General features: G+C 48.7%; 1 protein-coding gene across 4 annotated transcripts in view; it reads left to right on the top strand.

Annotated features, from left to right (window-relative positions):
• The window catches only part of PTPN3 (protein tyrosine phosphatase non-receptor type 3), a 119,620-nt gene that overhangs the window by 23,143 nt on the left and 79,825 nt on the right, over positions 1–16,652 (top strand). For 2 of the 4 annotated variants that reach the window (XM_036903330.2, XM_036903328.2), the window contains exon 1: positions 4,317–4,467. The exons of 1 other annotated variant lie outside the window; for it this stretch is intronic. The gene's annotated coding sequence lies outside the window, so the exon portion shown is untranslated. Of the gene's footprint in view, positions 1–4,316; positions 4,468–4,876; positions 5,018–16,652 lie in introns of those variants that run through there. One more of the 4 variants, XM_036903333.2, reaches the window with a different exon arrangement.

Here is a 16,652-nt window from a genome sequence, read left to right as displayed (position 1 = left end):
ATGCCCAGGAGGGCAGAAATCGTTTTGTTCTCTGATGTCTCTCAAGCACTAAGAGTACTGCCTGATACACAGTAGGTGCTTAATAAATATTTGGTGAATAAACGAATGAATTGACAACAGTCACTTCATGTCTGCTCATGTACTCATGCTAAATTTGTTCACCAGTTTCACAGACAAAACTCTTTTGGCAGAAATAATTTGCAATGGAAAGAAATTTTTCAATAGATAAATTTTCTGATCATAAAAGAAACACATTTACTGTAAAATAGGACTTCGGGAACCATAAGGACATACAAAGAAATAAATGCCCAAAGATTTGAAATTCTCCTAATTTGTACAAGATACCATCCTTGTCTTGTTACTCTGCCTCTAAATGCAATACTCAGAGCCCTCGGTAATATTTTGGTGCAGTTCTTTCTACTCTTTTTTTCTATGTGTACATATTAAGCTGAAATACAGGAAGCTGCCAGTGTTCAGCTATTGTTGACCTACAAAATGGCAATTTAGATTTAACCTAGTAAATCACAGAATTGAAGCCATACTATGTATATAATTTTACACTGTATTCTTTTCATTTGTCATTATACAGCACCACTTGCACATGTTTTTCCCGATTCTTGGGGGCCTTCATGAGGTTGCATTAACAGCACGAATAATTGATGAGTATTAGCATCTCAGCTGGGAGCCCTGCCCTTAAATCATTGAAACAGTCCATGTGGTGCCCAGACTTCCTGAGTCTTAATGTGAGTGACAATCCTCTGTTATTCTTCCAGGCAACTCTTCCTACAAATGCCCCCAGCTAATTGCCTGTCTGCAGTGCTTGGCTCCAGATTTTTCTACCCAAATGGCAGTTTCTGGGAATGCTGCTAATAACTGTTCAGTTGCTTATCTCTCGTTCCACTTGCAGGAATCTGGTCCATTACCAGTGATGCATATTAGGTCTGTGGCATATCTTCCTATCCTATGAAATGACCCTCTTTGGCTTTTTATGTTTGCTGTTCTTGTGTAGTAAGTAATTTCAGGCCTCCTACAGTCTACCAGCCCCATTAAAAGAGAGAGCTGACTGTTTTTTCAACTTATCAGCAACAGGAGGGCTGCTTTAGGGCCCTCTCAGTAAACATCAAGATTAGCAGCTCTGTGTCTTTTCATCACAGCAACGTCCTGAGTCCATGATCCCTGTGGTTCCATTATGTTGTGATTCTGTCTCCAAAATGATTGCCCAAGGACCGGAATCTGTGTGGGTCCTCTCTGCACTGGTCCCATTATCTGAGATCTGGTACAACCCTGTTCCCCACCGGGCTTCTATTTGCTTTAGATTTGGCTGAGTTCAACCACGTAGACTAAGAAGATTATGTGTCCATCCAAAAGCTCCATTTGCATAAAGTTTGGGAGCTTATGATATAAGATCAACTGTCATTGCTGATAATAACATCATGTCATTCCAGGTGCAACAGCTTAAAAAGATGACTTTAATATTTTGGCCCCCAAAATAAAACCGTAAGAGGAAACCAGAAATTTAAAGGTAATCTGTAGCCTACAAACACATCAAAGGGGAGAGAAAGTAAGACAAAAAAGACACTAAATGAAATGATATGTGGTTTCTCTTATGATCAGTATACAGTCAGTAACTATACAGAGAGGCAGTATTAAAAGACCTAACACCCTAGCTTTGAGGTCAGAACAACTCACGTTCAAATCCTGACCCTGTCTCTCACTAAATGTGAACAGCTCCTTTTTGTTTCCTGTTCGGTAAAACTGAGCTAAAAACACCCACTCTGTAGAGGGCCTGTAAGGATTAAAGATGGAATATGTGTAAAATATTGATTACACTGAAGCTTGATAGTAGTAGTTATTATTATGATAATTATTAGACTTACAGAAAATTTCAAGAATTTTTGATATTTTAAATGTTTATTATTGCAAACACAACCTTGTGACAGTAATAAAAAGAAAAACCAACCCCACTACCTAAAAAAACAGACTATTTACATTTTCTTATATTTCCTTCTGGTCTTGTTGAATGTGTAGACAAAACTTTACATGGTATATTTGTATTTTCAGCTTTTTGTCACTTAACATTGTACAGTAAATGTCCCCATTACAACATTTTAGTGTAAAATTATTATTACTTTTACAAATATGCTATAACCTAATTAATCATTCCTCTATTTGTGGATATTTATTAGTTTCCAATTAGGGGAATATTTTTTCCTTTTTTTTCCGTTATGGTGATTTGAAATGCACAATTTCATAAGTATTTAGGTCTTTTTTCTTTAGGTGTATGGTTATTTTTTAGCTCGAATTTGAGAACATTGTCCAACCTAATGACTGCTGAATGGGGGGAAAGAAAAGTAGTTTCAGCCTAGTACCTAGTGAAAGGCAAATTGAAGCAACTCCAAGAACTCACATGTTCATTAACCTCAGTGTCCTCATCTCCACGCTTGGCAAACTGGTATGAGAATGATGGATAATTGAGGTAGTCACTCAAGAAATGGATCTTCAAAGTGAACTAAACATGTTCGTCTTCCTGATTTCATTCAGTCTCCACATGCCGCCCAGATCGAAGCTGTAGGTATTCGTACTACGCAAGGCACGGAGAGGGTAAGGTGCTGGCCCCAACCACACAGCAGCTGGGAAGAGGACACACAACGCCTTCGCGGATTCTGACTTACCAGCTTTTCCAAGCTTTGAAAGCTATGATTTCGGCTCTCTACGAGGAGGCGGGAACGGAGTGGGGCTGACGGTCCCTCGGGGCTCTGCAAATGGGTTTCTCCTATGGGGCGCTCGGGCCCCCGCCCGGCTCGGAGCATGCCCAGTGCGCTCCCCGCCCTTCCCAGTGATGAGGCAGGAACGACTCCCGGTTTTGCGGGCGACCTTAGGTTGGGGCGGGGCGGGGCAGGACAAGGGGCGGGTCCTGTTCCTGGGACTCCCTGGCTCTGTCGGAATTCCCCTGACGCGACGCTCGGGCGGCGCCCGCTGCGGTGGCGCTGCCCCGGGACAAGCGACGCGGGAATAAGGGCCGAAGTAAGGTACCAGATGTGGCCGGCGGCCGCCAGGTGGCTCTGGGCCGACCAGCCCACTGGACCTCGAGCACCTGGGTTCGTACTGGTTAGTTACAGCCATGATTCACGTATTTATTTATTCAGCAAACGGTTTGTGAGCACCTACTGTGTGCCGGTGCTGTTGTAAGGGCTGAGACACTGCAGTGAAAACAGGCAGGTCTACACAGCTCAAGAGATGAAGTTTCCAAGGTGAATGCACAATAAGTAAGCAAATCAGCGGAAAAATCAGCGGCTGATCCCATCTGCTACTCTGCCTTCTTGCTATGCCTAAGCAGTCCTGCTCCTTAGGGTCTTTGCACTGGCTGTTCCATCGGCCAGGAATGCTCTTCCCCCATTTATCTGCCTGGCTGAAATGTCACCTTCTCAATGTCACTCAAAGGCCCCAACTGACCACCTCCACCTCAGGTCTCCTTACTCTGTTCTCTGTTCTTTTTCCCTTTTAGAATTTACCACCTTCTAATATACTATATAGCTTACTTACTTGCATGTTTATTGTCTGTTGTCTACCTCTCCTCCCCTCCAACAGGAGGCAGGATTTTTGCCTATTCACCACGCATAAAGAACCAGAGTACGTGATCAATAATTATTTGTTGAATGAATTAATGGGTAAATTGTGATAAATATGAAGAAAATCAAGTGACAACAAGGAAAGTGTCCAGGAACGGGGCTAATTTAGTAGGATGGTCAGTGAAGGCCTCTTCGAGGAGGAGGACATATGCACCAAGAAGGTGCCAACCACGTGAAAAGCTGGGCAAAGACGTCCCATATAGGCGGGTAGAGGCATGTGCAAATGTCCTGAGGCTGGCCAAGTTCTGAGTATTTAATGGACAGAAGGGCGTTCATGGGGAAGGCAGGTGTGAGGTAAGGTAGAAGGGGAAAGCAGGAGCACAGATCAGGTGCGGCGGGGCATAAATCTTTGGAAGAAGGTTTAAACCGGAATGGAATGAGCACTGGACTGGGAGTCAGCAGGATCCCAGCTGGGCAGGGCTCCTCATTTCAAAGATTTGTTGAGGGCCCGCTGCTTGATATTCCTGGGCATAAAAATCACTGAGCGCCGGGCACACAGTGGGTGCCCAATAATTGGTTATGGAACGAATGCCTGCGTGCATGCGCGAGGGGCCTCCGGGCGGTCCGGAGCTCGGTAGGAGCGCGCCGGTGGCCCTGGGAGGCGCGTCCCAGTGCGCTAGCCCCCGGCGGGGACGGGGGCGGGGGCACCCCGTAGGGCGGCCTGGCCCCCCGCCTCCCGCCCGGCGCGCGGGCCCGTCGCGGCCAGCCCGGCCGGCGGGAGCCGCCCGCGGGCGGCACTGGGCATGCTCAGACGGCGGCCAGGTCGCGCCGCGAGCGAGCTTCCGCGCCGCCCGCACGCGCGACCTACCTGGGCGCCCCGCGCCCCCGGATGCTGCAGGTACGGGCCGCCGCGACCCCAGCGAGCCGGGGACAGGGCGCGGGGTTACCATGGCCCCACGTCGCGCTCGGAGCCGCCCCGCCCCCACCCGTCCGCAGGCGCGCGGCGAACGCGCGGGTGGGCTGGCGGACTCGGCGGCCGCGGGGTCCCGGAGCCACGTCGGGGCGGGGAGGGGGCGCCCGGTAGCGCTCACCTGGCGGGGCCGGCCCCGGGAGCGGGAGGGACAAGCCAGGCGGGGTGGGACTCGGTCGGGACTGGCGGCCGGGACGCGGCGGCGGCGGCGGCGGCGGCGGTGGGGCGTGGGCGTGCGTTCCGACCCGGGCTGGGGCGGATGCGGCTGGCGACCCCGAGGGCCTAGCGCCGTCGGGACTGCGGCCGCAGAGGGGGCGCACAGCTCACGGGGTGCAGGCCAAGTGCGGCGGCCAGACCTTCTCCACTTCTGGACGAATCCGCCGCTCGGCTTTCAAAGATGGCATTTCCTGGGCCTGGCACGAGCTCCAGCGCCAATAAATCCTCCCCGTTCCGCAGGCGATATGGAATGATTTATCAGGTACCTGCGGTGAGACAGCTGCAGGGGGGATTGTATGTGAGAACGCCCAGTTCCCCGGAAATTCCCATTTTCGGCAACCTAAACTTACTGAGAAGTTGAGGTTGCCTTAAAAATTTATGAGAAGTTGAGACAACTTGACACCTGGGTTTTCCGAGGTGGTGGAAAGAGCTTGTGACTTGGAAACTGGAGACCTCCGTCCGAAGAGTTGGTTTCCCCCTTGGCCAGCTGGTGACCTTGGGCAAATTGTTTGACCTCTCTGATCCTCAGTTTCCTTTCCTGCAAACAGCCGGTAATAATGCCCACCTCACTGAGTTGTTGGGTGGATTAAGTGGGATAAATTATGTGGAGGTGTTTGGCACCGAGCCCAGCACAAAGCAAGGGAACAGTTGGCGTGATGTGAATTTAATTCGTTTAGAGACCCTCGTGGCTCCCATTTCACCAGGAAATTAGAATTACGAAAGCATCTTCAGGGCCTAGTGAAGGAGTGACAGACTCTGTCTCTGTGCCCGGGAGAACTACTGAAGTCAAAGGCTTTGGAAAAGCAATTTAGCTGAATTGTAATCAGAGAGCATCTTCTTTAGAAGCAGTATTATACATTCAGAAACTCCAGAAGTTGGCAGTTCAGCTGTACTTCCAAAAGAGCTGTTTTGCAAGATGATCCATCTTGCAAATGTTTCAGGAGATGACGGGAGAAAGTAAAGCCTGGTTAAGATTTCTGCTCCATAAAGCTTTCAAAGCCAGCTTCCCACGAATTACCTAGATCAGGGTTTCTTCACTGGGCACTGCTAACATTTGGGGTCGGGTCATTTTTTGTTGTGGGGCGTGTTCTGTGCCTTGCAGGATGATTAGCGGCATTCCTAGTCTCTACCTAGTAGATGCCCATAGCAATTTCTCTTCCACGGTTACACCAATCAAAAATGCCTTCTTGTTGGGCAGACCCATGGGTCTTTTTCCTCTGCATCAAGCTGTCCTTTAAGGTACAGAGACTTTCAAATAGATGACTTTCCTGGTGATTCAATCGAGATGTAACATAGATGGAAAGCTGAAACCTTCCTGAGATTGGCTAGTTGAAAATTAACAACAGTAAGCTATTATCTGACAGAGAGTTGGTCGTTCTAGTTAAATATTTTAGTTTATAGTGAGCTTCCATAAATCCCACATACAGTTAATGGAATACCAATTTGTAGAGAATTAGAGTAGAATAATATGTGTCTGATACTCTGTATTGATCGTGAATTGTCCCTGGTGATTTGCCATTTCCTAAAACAGACTCTTACATGCAAATTAGATGTTAGCTGGGGAATGTAAAAGGTCAAGTTACTGAAGGCATTTGGAGTGACAGAGGCATTCCATTAAGCAAGCATTTATTGAGCTGCTTCTGTGTGGCAGATGCAGTGTTGGGTGGGGATGCAGAGTGGGCCAGTGGACCCAGCGAACCCAGTGTGCCTGGGGGAACTTCCCTGCAAGGAAAGGGCAGGTCCTCAGGGACGCGGCAGGAGAACCTAAGTTAACACAGTGTCAAATTCAGGATCTCACACCGCCTCATCACTCCTGTCTCTGAGCCCCGCTTTCCACCTTTTGTAGAGAATGGTATTCTGGTAGCTTTTAACATTCTCAGTCAAGCGTGTGGAACAAGCTCAAGCTCCAGGCTAGTAATTGGTTTCAGGGCATTGAGACCATCTCCTTGATTGTTGATCGTGAACTGGGAGGTTCCACATATATTAGTTAATTTCAGTGTTGTTCCCCTCCTCCTCTTGCAGATAAGGAAACTGAGCTAGCAAAGGTAATGTGGGGCCAGGAGCAAGGGAGAGGAATGGTGGCCTGCTGAACTCAGATCCAGGCACACAAGGGATTCCATTTTCTAGAACAGACATAACCCACCAGAGGGGCTCAGCTTTGGAGACTGGAGGGAGCAAGAAAAAATGGCACCCTACCTCCCTGCAGCCACCAGGTTTGTGGGAGGGCTCCAGCGATAGAGGTTCTTCCCTTTGTACCTCGGAGAGTGCCTGTTGAGCATATCCTAGTGCTCCCCTTTCTCCCAGTGGAAGGTGGTTCCTGGGAAGCAGGGTGATCCCTCTTCATCTCTTCCCAGGGTCTTTTGTAGGGGCTGGAATGCCTAAGGCTCTCTCACTTGTTTTGGAGTCGGTGGGCTGGTGGGGGTGGGGCCTCCTGCTAGTGTTTCTTCCCAAGCTTGGGCTCTTCTGCCCACTCCAATAGAGGCAGGACAGAACTTAGTTTGTGTCCACACTGCTGCGGTCTGGATCCGGGTACCGGTGGCTGTAAGTGCTGCATCTCACAGGTGTCTTCTTTCATCTGCCTGACCGGGTGCTTAGTAGGCCCCTGGCTGAAACCTGATCTAGTCATGGAGTCTTGCGTCTGTGTAGCTTCTAGTTGTGTGTGTACCTGAAAGGCACCTTCTGCCTGCAGGTGAAGACCAGCTGAGAGCACATATTAAACTTCAACTTCAGACTTTTGTTGAGCCTATACTATGTATCAGGCCCTAGGGTTACAGAGAGGAGCATTGAGCCCTTGTCTTGGAAGGATTCAAATGGAGTTGGGAAGGCAGAGTGTGTGTGTGTGTAGGAGGGGGCAAGCCATTCATTCTGACAGGCATCAGGAAACACCACAGGGAGTAGTAGCCTTGAATTCAGCCTTCAAGGTAGGAAAAGATGGTATTCAGGGGGCAGAAAAAAACAGATGCAAAGGCACAAAAAGCCCTTGTAGTATTTCAGGAGTGGCGACTCTTCCCCAGGTCCAGCCTCCTGATCTTGACTAATGCAGGACCCACTTCTTGCATTAGCAAGAAGTATTTCTTAGGGTATTTCCCCATCTCTGTAAGGGACCTGGCTCACTCAACCCAGGATTACTGCCCATTCTTGTTTACCCCAGATAAGAGCGATGTCTCTGGGTTGTTTTTGAGGCAGGAGTACTTTGCCAGAGATTCCTCTGGTTTTAGTTATTAAACATTAATATGGCACTTACTGACTGCCAGGCACCGTTCTGAGTGCATTCCAAATATTAACTCATTCATTTCATCCTTGTAGCAACCCTATGGCTGTGCTGCCTTCCCGGGTGCCGACCACTCAGTTGGTAGTGGGAGCAGAGCTCATCTACCTAGCTGGAGTCCCTCTGGGGTGATGCTCTGATCACAGTACTACTTCTGGCTGCGGTTATACCGATGTGCTGGGAAACAGCCGAGTGTGAGAGTTGTGATGGAGGGCTGACTGCCACAGATTTTTCTCCCCGACCCCGTTTCCTTTAGGAGTCAGCAGGGCTCCGTTGACTACATTTTCTGAACCAAAGACTGGAATCTGTAGTCTGAAAAAGAATGTGCTGCTGCTTTGTACAGGAGGAGACATGGGAGGTGTTGTTTGGATACTGAGAGAGTGGAATTTTTGAGACATTTTGATGGTTTATGTGGAAAGTTAGGACAGAGGATTTGAAATTGGGATAGTCCTGGAAAATTCAGGTCCCATGATTTACTGCCAGGATACACAAGCTTCTAGTAAATATTTAAGCAATGTGTAGTTTGGAGTGAATTTACTGTCCTGAGCCTATTGGAGCCTCAAAAGGGAGTAAATAGTAGCTTCTAGCCCCAGGATCTTGCTAATTCCTACCAGCCCCAGTTTACAGGTAGGATGGAAAAAAACTGAGGCTTGGAGAGATGAAGTGACTGCCTGAAGAGCACAGTGCTTGTAAGTAGGACAGTCAGCATTTGAACACAAGCCTGTCCCTAGACAAATCTTTTAACTGTAAAATGAGGATAATAATAGAACCTATTTCCTTTAACTTGACCATTTTAAAGGAGCTAATGAATGAAAACCCACTAAGGCAGAACTAGGCACAGAAAGGGGGTCCCCTCTGTGCTTAGGCTCCTGACCCCCGAGACAAGGGTGTTGTTCAGCGTTCAGGGCTGAGAGTCACTGCGGTAAGCAATGACCCCTCCTAGGGCAGGGCCACAGGTCCTAGCTCTCGGGGCTCAAGGCACATTCCAAGGGTCAGAATCCAGGACCAGAAAGGGGCCATGGCCAGCTGGATGCTATGTTGATGAAAGACTGATCTGACTTTGGAAGTCAAGTGTGAAGACTTGGCCCCTGTACTACAGGCCCCTGTAGAATGAGGTGAGTCAGCCTCATTCTAGACCTGATGTTCTTGGTGAGAGAGGCAGCAGCCAGTTCATCAGCTGTCCCTTGACCCTACGCACTGGTGAGAGATGTGAGGCCTGGAGAGAGGATGACGGCAGCCTGAGCCCAGGTCCTGCCACCTAGCTCCCAGAGCTCCCTCCCCTGGTCCGGTCATCCAGTTCATATGTGGTTGTCGTAGGAACTAACATGTCAGGGAGCAGAAGGAAGATCATTCATGATGCCTTTCCCGGAGCCACCTGTCGTGACCACCCCCACTGCGGTGGGCCCCACGTACCCTCTCACCTGCTAGCCTGCCCTCTACTCTGCAGCTGGGAGAGTCTTTCAAAAACACTTGCTATTGCTCTCAGAGCAAAAGACAAAAGTAACATTGGCATTTCCCACAGGCCCCAGGGTGTATGCTTCGGTCTCCATGCTTTTTCCAGCCCTGCCTCATGTGCCAGCAGGAGCTGCGAGAGCCTGGGACCTTGCCTCCTTCTCCCCAGGTGACTCACACTTTGGGTCTTAGCTCCAGGATTGCAGATGCCTTCTCTCGCCTTCCTGGCTTGGGTAAAACTGCCTTCTATAGGCACTTGTGCTGCCCCATCTCTCTTTACAGCACTTTCACAGTTACAGTTTTATGGTTTATTACTGTAATTATTTGTATTAAAACCTGTCTCCCCAGGTACACTGTGAGCTCTAAAATTGGGGTCTTCCTTTCTTTTTTTAAAACAAAATTCCCTGAAACTTTTTTTTTCTTTTAACTTTTTATTTTGACCTAATTCAGACTTATAGAAAAGTTCCAAGAATAGAACAAAGAACTGCCATATACCCTTCACCCAGATTCTCCAAATGTTACCACTTTATCACAGGTCTTTTATCCTGCTCTCTATGTATATGTGTTTTCCCTGAACCATTTGAGGATCATTTATAGACTCTCCCTTTCCCTTCATAATACTTAAGTGTATTTCCTTAGAAACAATGATAATTTCCTATATAATTACAGTACAGTTTTTAGAATCAAGAAATCAATATTCTGTACACTAAGATTTGTGCATTTAATATACATACATCAGTATTAAAAAAAATTTTTTTTAACTAGTATCTGCAAAAAAAAAAATCAGTATTGATACAATACTGTTACCTGTACACCTTACTCAGTTTCTACCAGTTGTCTTGATAGTGTCCTTTGTAGCAAAGAAACCCCCAGATCATGTGTTGCATGTAGTTGGCATGTCTCTTCAGTCACCTTGAAGCTGAAACTGTCCTCGGCCTGCTGTTGCCCATTATGACCTTGACATTTTTGGAGAGTACAGGCCAATTATTTTGTAGAATGCCCCTCAGTTTGAGTCTGTTTGAACTCACCATTGTGTCCTTAGTGCCACAGTCAGATGCACTCAGTCAATATTTGTTGAATGAAGAGATCATAGATGGGAGAAAGTGGGAGAAGAAAAGTCAGCAGGCTTTCTAGTTTGCCCACTCCTGCTTCTTTCCATGCTGAAGGGTATTATTCTTTAATTGCAGTCATACTGGATATAGATTTGAATCCTGCTATTTCTATAACACAGCCTTCCCCACAAAAGAGGGGCTCCTTAGAGGATAGTGAGCTGGCTGGCCCTGCAGGTATTCAAGCAGATGCCAGGTGATGGCTTGGCAGGGATGCTGGAGAGGAGAATGGAACATTTGATGAGGGGCCAGACATAGCCTAGAGGTCCCTCCCAACACCAAGCAGCCTTCTCTAACTGCGACTCTAACTTAGCAGGCTTAAGGGTCTAAGAGTAAGGCAGCTAGAATGTTATCATCCAAACTGAGAATAATAGTGGAGGGGGGCTGTTAATAATTGCATCTAATCAAGTCTGAACTGGAACTGCCCTAGGCAAGTGAGGATGTGTGGTCACCCTTCCCAGATGTGACCTTGAAGTTGGAGATCAGTGCCTGGGGTATCAGCCCATAAAACTCACCAGCACAGACATGCTCTACCTGAATAAGGACAAAACTAATCTCCTTGTCTGCCAGGCCCATGTTTAGGGCTTCAGTCCCCTCTGCGGTCGCACCTCCCTTGGTGTGCCTCTCCCCAGCTTTGTTCCTGCGACACCGGCTTGTTTCAGTCCTCTGCTCACCTGCTCCTTCCTGCACAGGGACTTGGAGAGCCTGTAACATCACTTACATACCCAGGCTGGATGGAGGAGGAGGGATGGGTCTCTGGTAGATGCACAAGGAGGACCAACAAGCCAGATGTGCCTACCATTGACCAAATTCTAATGGAATTTAAGTGCCAGGATGTGTGAATGATGTGGGGCAGAGGACCAGAGTCGGCCTGCACATTATCATCTTTTTCTCTCCTCACACTTCTCCCTGTTCCTCCCACATGAACACCCTCATCCCTCTCACAGCCCTAGTTCTGAGATCAGAACCAAGTCACTGGCCATTGGCAGAGGGAGGGAAGCAGGTGGCATTGGGGACCCCTGCACAAGAGGATGAGCACTGGATCACCAGTAGGTGGGGACAGGGACTTGGATGCGGAGAAACTGGGCAGGAAACCAATATCTGGGAATCCTCGTAACAAGATCAATACAGGACTATTTATCAGGAAGCCTAGGCTTACAGTGACCCCCCACGCCTCCCCAGACACTCCAGTCAAAGAGGGCAGGCACCATAGTCTGGGTAGTACAGTTTTTAACTCATTTGCTGCCTAGCAAAAAGTACATCCCCTGCCTTCCTGGATTAAGGAGTATGGGAGGATGTAAGTGCAAAGGTCTAGCGTGCTTTCTGGGGCAGCCCAATGGTGGGGACTTCATGAACTCGGTCCAGTGCAGTATAGTATTTTTACAGCATGAGACATCAGTGGCCTTAATGGAAAAACCAGTTAGTGAAGGAGTAGTCTAGTTCTTGGAATGCAGAATACTAGGACTTACTGAACTTTGGAAAGGTTTTCCTGTTAACTGTGATATTATGTTTTACTGGATAAGAATTTTCTTTTACCTTCCAAGGCACAACTGTGTAACAGCATTTAGCTTGAGGTCACTTTATACAGGACAGAATCATACAGCATCAGACCTGGAAGGCACCTCAGAAAACCCTTTTCCAGATGCGGATACTGAGGCCCTGAAAGGGATGTGGCATGCTCCAGAGCACACAGGTAGTCAGTTGCAGAGCAGGGACTGAGCCATGTTTCCAGCCCCAAGATTTGGGTGTGTATTCTAGATCTCATCTCAGGCAGTGTATTCGATGGACTTGGCTATAACTATAGAACTCAGTTGTATTGGCAGTGAGGCAGTTCTGCATTGCTTGCTCTTTTATGTAGATGTTGTAGGCTGGGTTTTTTTTCATTTTTATATATAAAAGGTGATACTTACCTTCCATTAAATTTCTATATTCTGTACTAGAGTTTCTCAAACTTAAGCAAATCAGATTCATCTGTTAAAACACAGGCTGCTAGTCACTCCCCTCCATACCCCGAGTTTCTCAGCCACTGGGTCTGAAACAGACTCTTGGGTGGGGCTTAAAAACTTGGATTTCTAACAAGTTCCCAGGCGATGCTGCTGATCTGGAGGGCAGGGACCATCCTTTGGGGGCCACTGCCCCAGGCTTAGCCGTAGTTTCATACAGTGTGCTCTGCACTTTGCAGCCAGCTGGGCCCTCCCTGCTGCCCAGCCAGCTCTCCATCCTCCCTTGTTACTCCCACACCAGCGAACCTGACTGTTGCATGCTCCCCAGGTACCCTAACTTCTCCAGAGGACCCCACCACCTGTGGCCCTGAGATGCTCACGCCATCTGGTGGAGCTATCTTCTTCATTTTCTGGCCCCTTTCCTCCAGTCTGAGAAAATGAATTATGTCATCTGGCTAAGGCTTACCTCTCATTACATTTGTCATCCCGTCACTTGGGAAAAAGGCCTGGCCTCACCTTGAGGTCACTGCCCAATTCTCCCTTCCCTTCTACTGCCAAGTCTGCTGGAGGAATAGTCTGCAGTCACTGAAAAGATTTGCTCTCACTTCTCTTAACACAGACACACTGTTCCAATTCCAGGAGTTCAGATTTTCTATACCTATAATGAAAGATGTAATTTTAAAAAATTGTGTTAAGACGCACATAACATTTATTTACCATCTTAACCATTTTTAAGTGCACCGATCAGTTGTGTTAAGAACAGTCACATTGGTGTGCTACCATCACAAGCACGTATCCCCAGAGCTTGCTGCCTCTTGCAAAACTGAAACTCTTTTCCAATTAAATGCTAATTCCCTGTTCCCCCCTCCCCTCAGACTCTGGCAACCACCATTCTACCTTGTATCTCTGAATTTGCCTTATATACTCTAGGGATCTCATACAAGTGGAATCATACATTTGGAATTGTCATTTGGTGGCTAGTTGATTTCACTTAGCATAAGATCCTCAAAGGTCGTCCATGTCACATATGTCACCATTTCCTTTTTAAGGCTGAGCAATATTCTGTTGAATGTGTATACCACATTTTGTTTATCCATTCCCCTGTGGATGGACACTTAGATTACATCCACCTTTTGACTACTGCACACCATGCTGCTGCTGTGAATGTGGGTGTGTGGAAAGACATAGCTTTAACTAAAGGGGGCCTGTGGTCTCAAACAGGATGTTGAGGCATTTGTTGTGCAGTCTCAGCATTGTCAACCCCTGCAGCCTGTGCCTGCCATCCCAGGCTTCCCCACCTGCCCCCGACCAACACTGCCCTTGCTGTGATGGCCAGAGACTGTGTGCTGGTCCAGACCAGTGGCCGGTTCTCATGTCTCTGTGGGTGACGGGTTGGCCCTGCCTCATCCCGGGGCCTCTGTGGTGCGGCTCCCTCTCCCACCTGCCTTGCTTTACCCTCTGCTGTTTGTTCCCTATATCCTCTGCTCTTACTGTCTTGCAGGCCTTCCTGGGTGGGCTCACCTGGTCCTATCATCAGGCACTCACAGGTCCGTCTGTGTCTGCAGCCTGGTCATGTTCGGGCAGTTTTGGTCCCAGGTATATTACATCTGAACACCTCCCCAGGTGTCCCCAGGTCCCTCTTCTGCATCTCCAAATGGAGTTCAGCACCTTCCTTAAAATGTGCTTTCTGTATGTGACACAGTTTTCCAGCTTAGAGACCCCAGGGTAGCCCTTCACTCTCCCCCACCCCTGTGCTGAACAGTCCTGCCCATCATACCTCAGAGATCCCTGCTCCAGCCTGCCCCTCCTTTCCACCCCCTATAAAACTGGGTTCACTCCTCTGCTCCTCCCATTACCTCTACTTCTGCCTCCTGTGCCCAGGAAATGGCCCGTACCTAACACCCGTACCTCCTTCACATCGCTGCCAGCAGATGCTCCCTACCAAAGCGCAGGCGATCACCTTGTTCTCGGCGAGTTCTGTGTAACCTGGCTCCAGCTGGCCTTGCTCTCCCCACTGTGCCGCAGCCCTGTGAAACCTACACTCTAAGCCAGGGAGTCCCAAGCTCTAGTGTTACAATGCAGATTCTGATTCTAGGGGCCTGGGGTGGGCCCTACAGTCTGCATTTCTAACACGCTCCCACGTGGTGTTGAGACTGTGGTCCACAGACCACACGTTGAGTAGCCAGACTCTAAAATAGATCTGTGTTCCACAGATAAAAGTTCTCCTGACATATTTTCAGTCTATAAATAATGCAAGAATTTTTAAACTTTGCATTATAATTTTCATGCTTTCTGTTTCATGAAAAGTAGATCTTAAAATTTTTCAATCACGAAGGCAGATTTGCTGTTGTAATAATTATTTGCTGCTGAAGGACATGTTCAAAGACTAAAGCTTCAGTTTCTTAAGAATTACCAAATAGCTCCAGATGCACAAGTATATGGAGGGTCAGGGGGCGGTGGTGGTGGGGATCATGCAAATATTAATCCCTTTAAAGGTACTCGCTCAGGGTCAGGGCTCCACCTTGGGAGCCTCTCCAGGGCAGAGACCGTCTCTCATTCAGTAACAACTCAGGCTGTTGGCTGAAGGGGAAGGAGTCTCGGGTCTTCCTCTAGGAGGAGATGGTTGTGGAAACTGATGGTTTGATGTGGGAGGCCTGGGTTGAACAGGGAGCTCAGGCCTTGAGCCCTTCCAGGGAAGGTGCTGCCAATCACAGGAGAGGAGGGAGAGGATTCCTGGCAGCCAGACCTTGCTGAGGGCCAAGTGGCCCATTCGATGACTCACTGTCAAGGCCTTGCTGGGGAGGAGCCGGTTGAAAGAGAGCCACTGCTGGAGGTTTCCTAGGACCGGGCTCTGGCCTGGGAGGGCAGAGGGAGTCAGGGAGGGCTGAGCGCTCAGGAGAAGGATGCTGACAAGCAGGCAGGATGTGGAGCTGAGTGGACCTGGGAGAGCCTGCTTGCATTTGCCATGGCAGGAGGGCCAGAGAAACACATCCCAAATGGTGAAGAATCAGGCTCACAGGGGTGAGGGAAAGGGATGGCTGTCAGGGAGGGATATATTTGTTTTTGACCAGCCTGCTCCAAACACTTCATTACCTTCCGGTCATCCCATAAGTCTACACCCTTTAGACTGTCCCTGAAGGCTATCATGGTCTGGGCGCTGCCTGTGTCCCCCACTTGTTCACTACGACCTTCCCCCTCCTTTCTAGGTCTTGGCCAAATGACTGTTTCCCACTTAATGCAGATATCCGTCCTCAGTTTTAGGTTGAGGGAAGGCAAATGGGACTGAAGGCCAGAGCCCCTCTAACTCAGTGTGACCGCGGGAGTCTTGGACTGCACAGGTCCAGGTGGGCCCGCAAGTCCGCATTTCTAACAAGCACCCAGGTGGTTCTCGTGCCGTCAGTCTGGAGACCACACTTCGGCATTGGTCCAGAATCTGACTTATGGAGGGCAGCTTACAGAGAATGTATAGAAAAAACAAACACAGCTGCAGTTTTCTGCTCAGCTCTGTGGAGATGGCTTGGAGGGACAGGTGCCCCTGGGGTCTGGCGCACGATGGGTTACACTGGAATCCGATTGTGGGTGATGATGAACTAGGAGCAGTAGGAGCCCCTGAGGGCTCTGGGGGGAGTATTGGGTGATTTGATCCTGGTGAGTACCTCATCCTTCAAGGTCTGGCTTTGCCATTAGAATCCCCGTAGAAGAATCCATCCCAGGTTGAGCTGTGGTCATACCCTAGGCAAGTCCCCAGCAGCCAGTGGTGCACACACCTGTCTTCATAGCACTTAGCACACGGAAAGGTGATTGTTTGATTATTCATGCATCTCTGACTAGCCTGTGAGTTCACAGAGAGCAGGGACCTGAGACAGCCTCTTGTTCACTTCTGAACCCGAGCACATGCGGTAGAGCCTGGCCACAGTGAGGGCCCACTAAATGCCTGAGGCATTAGAAGGCTAAGCGCAGAATGCTCACGAAGGAGGAATGTGTAAATCCCTGTGACAAAGAGGGCAGGAGAACCGCGGGCTGAGCTGGGATGCCTGCAGGGTGTTGATGTGGTTGAGGGAAGACAGTGTCAGGGATTACAGGACCTCAGGATGCTGGGAACATCTGCAGAAGATAGAACAGGGA

The sequence above is a fragment of the Manis pentadactyla genome, chromosome 3, assembly GCF_030020395.1.
Source record: "Manis pentadactyla isolate mManPen7 chromosome 3, mManPen7.hap1, whole genome shotgun sequence".
Taxonomy (NCBI): Eukaryota; Metazoa; Chordata; class Mammalia; order Pholidota; family Manidae; genus Manis; species Manis pentadactyla.
This window is presented reverse-complemented; position numbering and strand designations above follow the sequence as displayed.